Source organism: Lepisosteus platostomus, chromosome 18 (genome assembly GCF_059453375.1).
Source record: "Lepisosteus platostomus isolate fLepPlt1 chromosome 18, fLepPlt1.hap1, whole genome shotgun sequence".
Lineage (NCBI taxonomy): Eukaryota > Metazoa > Chordata > Actinopteri > Semionotiformes > Lepisosteidae > Lepisosteus > Lepisosteus platostomus.
The window spans coordinates 16,394,444-16,400,976 of NC_142628.1; positions in this window are offsets into that span (position 1 = coordinate 16,394,444).

Here is a 6,533-nt window from a genome sequence, read left to right on the forward strand (position 1 = left end):
ACCACGTTTAAACAGCTTTCGTTCAGGGCTTATATTTAGGAATATTACACATTCTCTTATCAAAGATATACTTAACGTATCCAGCGCTCCCGGTAAACGTCCGCGTCTCCTGATGACGTCATCAGCACCGCCACACTCCAGTCCGGCGCGAACCCTGAGTGCAGCCGACCTGCTGACCCCGCCCTCGCGTCCACAGACCCGGGCTCTGGTTTAAAAAAGATGCTGCTGATTTCCCATTCGCCACCCGCACTGCTAACGTGAGTCGCATTCATTCTCTAAGCCTGGACCACGAGCAGGGAAGAGAAAAGCGCAACACAGGTGCATTTCCCCAGCTTCCCACAAACCTGTTTCACCGTGAAGCAAGAAATAAATAGAGCTCTGAACCTCGGAGAGTAATAAATAACCTGGCTCTTCGGCACGCTGCTGCCCAGCTCATAGCAGGACACAGCCTCTGAGCCCTGCAACCCCACGACCGTCCAATCTGCAGTCTCCCTGCGTTTCTTCATTCTAAATTCTGCGTCTCATCATATCTAAACTCACCCCTCCGAATCTCAAGCCCCCTCTGTTCTTCCTCCATGTCCTTTTAATCTCACTTTTCTCCTGTGTGTTTAACTGCCTCTCGTGTCCCCGGGTTCCTGTCTCCACGGCTACTGCGGCCGTCTCCTCGGCCCCGGGTCTGTCCGGCGTCCTACCTCTGACCCAGTCAGCAGTTGTCCTGTGTCTTGCGCCCCTGTCACATTCGTGTTTCTGTCCAATTCAGCCCTTACAGATGCAGCCATTCAAAATGCGCGGTAAAAACCCGCGGTACGGTAACCTACCCACAAGCCACCGCGGGGCACCGGAGGGTACCACAGGGCAAGTGATTGGCTGGCCAAAATGACCGACAGGGGCACTCGTGGTGCATTGGTTGGTAGTGCAAAGATTTAATCATTTAATGTCTTTATTGTGCACATTTTAATCTGCTTAGTTTTGAATATTTATATGGATTTTACCACTAAAGGGAAATTTTAGTAGCTGAGCATAAAAAGAAGAGGAGCATAACGCATCTGAAGGTCATAAACGATATTAATTTAGGAACATAAACATTACTGTATGTATGTAAACTGTACTGTGTATGGCTGGTCTTGGTAGTTTAAAGAAAAAATACACACCAGTCTTCCATTTCTCCCTAAACATTTTAAGCATGAAAGTTTTATGAAACGGTACCCAAATATGCGATTGCTGTATAAAATGAATTTTAATTAAAAAAAATTATTTAACACGAACATTAAGCTGTTTACATCTTCCGCCTGAGAACAGTCACCCGTTGCTACCCAACGCAGAATGGTGATTGGCTGACACCATCTGACACCCCTCTGATTGGAGAAAAAAGACGTGCTGGTTTGCTATACCAGGAAGAGGATTTCTTTCTATTCAAAACGTGTATTTTAAAAGTTTAAGAAGTAAAAACCTTACAGCGTACACAGATTTCTAAACTGATCAGGATCGTTATCTTTGTCTTATGCATAATAATGTTCACCGCTCTGTCCAGCAAATTAATAATAAACTTTATTTTATATAGCTTTTTAAACGAATAAGTAATTAGATTGCTCATAAACCTAATCACTTGCTTTTTCTTTTTATTTAGGCTCAGATTTCAACTATAGATCGTATTATTAATAACCATAATAACAACCAACCAACAAAAACAACCATATAAACATAATACCAACCAAAAACATAGATAACAACCACAATACAAAATCAAATAATCAAACCATTTTACACTCGCAAAGTCCTCTAATTATCATAATCCCGCCCCTTATGCAAAACCAAACCTTCCTCCCATCCCAGTTTATCCTGTTTATCATAAACAAAATCCATCTCAATTTTCAACATAAAGCATTACACAAAATCAATACCTCAACACTCCATACTCAACAACGATAATTCACAAACAGCCTGAACATGTAACTCCACATTCCCAAACATACCCAAACATAGCCCCGCCCCTTATGCAAAACCAACATCCCTCCCCTGTTCTCTCTCTCCCCTGGCGGTTGTAATTGTTTTTATTTTCAAATAAATTTTAGCAAAGTCATGTATTTTAAAAATCTTAAGATTTTTATATTTATGTCTTTATTTAGTGGTTTCATTAGTGACAAAGGCTAAACTTTCTCGGAAAAATGTCTTTTATGTAAACCATGTTTGCTATTAATTCATTCAGGGCTAAAATATGTTCATTGTCTTCTAATGAAAGAAGGGTTCCTTTCGCCGTAGTCGGGAGCCTAGCCTTTAACTAGTAAGTACTGTATTTACTGGGTTCTTGAGGGGGTGTCTTTCGCTGGAAATCTCGCCTCCTACTTTGAAAATACCCGTGAAACCGGTTCAATTCGTCACAGCCAGCACTCCTGCAGAGAGTTGGGTTGTACTTGCAGTGCATACAGTACACGCGTTATGCTCTTCGTTAATGTCTGTGAAGTTTTATTTAAGCTCTGAGCCATACTGATTCTTCTGGAAGCCAGTTTCCGCCAGGGAGTAAAAAAAAAAACACACTATGGTATTCTCTCCAATGCAGTGCAGTTAAAAACATACCTCTGATGCTGCTCCTAAATGAATATCGTTTATGACCATCAGAAGCTTTATGCTCCTTTTCTTTTTTCCAGTGGATTGAACAGGGAGAGGCATTTCATGATGTACTTTTCACTGATGAAACAACAGTGGCTCTGGAACAGTTTTCAACCAAGTCGTTTTATAAAAAGGGGAGATATGTACACGTTGCTGAAGCTAAAAGTTTAGCCTTTGTCACTAATGTAAACACTAAATAAAGACATATAGAAATCCCTACGTTACAGACTGTATATGGCTGGTATCGGTAGTTTAAAGAAAAAATACACACCAGTATTCCACTTTCTCCCTAAACATTTTAAGCATCAGAGTCTTACATGTGGTTATTTCGAAAACGTTTGTACGTGCTCCTTCTTACCATGTTACTGTTTACCGTTACTGACCATATTAAGTTTAAGTGCCTGTGGGCACTTTTCCTGTCCGTGGGGGGTGGACCGTCTTTCATTAGAAGGTTAGTCTGTTCTACTCTGAGAATGTAGAGGGGGTGGAAAGTGCCCGCGGTCATTTAATTAGTATTAAAATCTTAGTTATCTTTCTAGTTCACAGGTTTGCATGCATAATTTAATTTTGAAAGCCACTGAGACATCAGGTACTACTGTTGTATTTATGAAAAAGAAACAAAACAAAAAACATACTAACAACTGTGCCATCCTACTCCTTAGTTAATACATTTTATTATTCATAAACAGTTAACATTGTTAGCAAAATATTTTGAATTATATTTAACCCTATTTTTTCTTTAGTTTTGTATTTAACTTATTATATGATAGTCAGACTTAATGTATATTAATGTATATTTGAACAATGAAAATATATTTTTACAAGATTTTACATTAAGCACTTAAAATTAATATGGTTAATAATAGTAAACTGTAACATGCTGTAACAAGATCGGTTAAACTGCGAAGAAAATCCTTTCAGAGAAAATGTTTCAGGTGTGAAGAACAAACCTGTTCCCACACACCCTGCCCCCACTACCATTAGAATATACACAAACATTTTAGCGTTTCATTCTGAGCAGAAGACCCTCACACCTGAAGAGTGCTGGCTGTGACGAATTAAACCGGTTTTACAGGTTTCAATCACAGACTGGGACTCAGTAAAGTAACACACAGCGCCACTGGATTTGATAATACTGTACCTAACCAAAATCCGCAATATGGAAACAGAACCTGTGTAATTGTTGATAGATGATGTACTCGTAACATTTTTTCAAGACGAACTACAACATTTAAAAAATGACTTGTATGTACTTGATATCTCTAATCAATCCATGGGTTCCAGCACAAAACGAAACTAAAATGCATACCGTTTCGCGCTTCTTATTAGTTGCTCAAAAGTAATTTGACCGTATGAAATGCATAATATAAACCTAGAAACATATACGTGAGCAGTACTTAAGCACTGTAGTATCGGTGTTAAGACATACCTCTCAAATACTGTAAATCAAGCTAAAAATATCTCAAGACCGATTCTGGTCGTAATGAAACCATGTTTCGTGTATGTTTTCTTTTTCATCTTGAAATAACTCATTTCTAAATACCTTTTTCACTGTTAACATCTTGTAGCAACTTTGCGACAAAATATACACTCTGACAGTTCATCCTGCTACCAACATTAAATAAAACAAATCTTAAGATTTCTATATTTATGTCTTTATTTAGTGGTTTCATTCGAAGCTTACAATGTTTAGGGAGAAATGGAATACTGGTGTGTATTTTTTTCTTTAAAGTACCGAGACCAGCCATATACTGTATGTTTATGTTAAGATTTCCCTTCAGTGGTAAAATTAGATATGAATATTCAATACTTAAACGGGCACAGTTAAGACATTAAATATACATATACATATTGTATACAGTACAGTTTGCATACGGTAATATGTTTATGTTACGCGATTAAAAAATAAATAAATAAAAATGAAAAGTCCAGCACCAGCTGGATTCAAACACACAACCTGCCAGTTGGTAGTCACGCACCTAGACCAGTAGGCTACAAGACAGCTCGCATAAGCAGGCAGGCGAAACAGCCCTACACAGTCCTGCCGCAGTACACGGATATAATCATACCGTTATTAAATTCTAGAGATACGCGATTCCATATTATATTCCCTTTTAATCAAATTCTAAAAGTATGCTTGTTGACTCCGGTATCATGTTAGTTAAAGACTTCGAAGCTTACAATGTTTAGGGAGAAATGGAATACTGGTGTGTATTTTTTTCTTTTCATGATAGGTGTCGCATTTTAAATTATTTTCGTAGTTAGAAATTATGAAACACCCTGTTAAAAGCAAGGAAGTTTTTATGCCCGTTGAAGTAAAACAAAATGCCTGACAAAGTATGGCTTGGACAGATTCAAAGTGCTTGTACAAATGTGCTAAAGAAATTATACTTTGAGTATACAGCTTGTCCAAAGTCATCCATTATTAATACTATTAGTAATATCTTCTGTATGTCTCGTGTCCTCGTCTCGTTGCGTCTTGGTCCCCGGTGTCCAGTTCGGCCTCAGGTCTATCCCTCTCGTCCTCTGCTGCTCCCAAAGCTTGATATCCGTACAGGAAGGTCCTACTGGTGTCCCCGACTCATTGGTGTCTCTATCCCCGGCGTCCCATTCGGCCCCGGGTTCATTCCTCTCGTTCTGCGCTGCTGCTGATGCCAGCTCCTCCGCTCCAGTCCTGCTCTCGCTCCGCTTTCCAGGCCACACCGGCTTCTGGGTCAGTCCAGCGTCTTCTCAGCTGCAGCACTACAGGGCCGAGCCACACTCAAACCATTCGCTGCCTGGAGGAGGGGCTTCCATTGGGCCGGGACCCCCAGAGGTTTGTCTTCTCCCAATGGGAGTTTTTGTTTTCCTCTCCACGGTGCCCACATGGAGTCGCTGAGCGGTCAACAGCGCTTTCAGTCCTGTTCCAGAGTCCGTAAGAATCCGAGCCGTTAGTCCCTTATACTTAACTCTGCCTCGGATACCAGGAGGTCACGTGTCAGCAGGTGTATACGCCTCAGCGTTACACACTCACCCTGTCTGCCCAGGAGACTCTTATCAAATCCAATGGTTACAGGAGGCCGAGACGCTGCCGGTTACCTCCGTCCCTCAGTCTATTCACAGTACCAAAACAGCAGACGAGTCTCCAATTTCCACTGCTGCTTTTGGGGGTACGATTGGAAACTCGGGCCCTTATCCAATCAGATAACACCGCCATTTTTAGTCAATTTAATAACGCCAGTGACTTCCTTTCCCGTTTACCAAGTTCTCGCGAATCCGGAGCTACTGAGGACGTCTCTTCCAGCTCAACGCTGCCTCCTTGCTGCTCAATGCGGATGTTTTTTAATAAGCAGCTCGCCCAGGTCTTCGGAGGCCTTCCTTCTTTACAGACAGTGACCCTAAACAAACACTCCCCCAGCTGTTATTCGAGCTCTGCGATGACCCACAGTTCACACCACGTGTTCCTCTCCCCTCCTCCACGCTTCAGAATTCTGCATTGGTGGTTTGGGGTCCCGCTGGGAGACCAGGACCCCCCAGAAGAACCTTGTCCTCAGGCCAGGAGCCCTCAGCCAAGCGGGTTAAGCCACAGTTTCGCTCCATGACGCTTTCATCCTGGGTGTTGTCATTCCTCGTGAAAGGCTTTTCCCAATAACAAACCCTGGATATCACAAAGCCTGCATCATGGCCTCCTACAAGAGAAACAGGCTTTTTCTCAAGGGGACGCCCAGCTCAGGAAGGAAGTGCAGAGAGAGGTGAAAAGGGAGATCAGGAAAGCTAAGGAACAGTATAGGGTGAAAATAGAGAACACCATGACAACAGGTGACACCAGGATGGCATGGCAGAGCATTAAAATCATGGCCAATATCCCTCAGAAGCGTAGTGGCAGCACTGTACCCTGTTAAATGGTGTGGATGGGCAACAGCTGGCCAATGATCTGAATGTGTTTT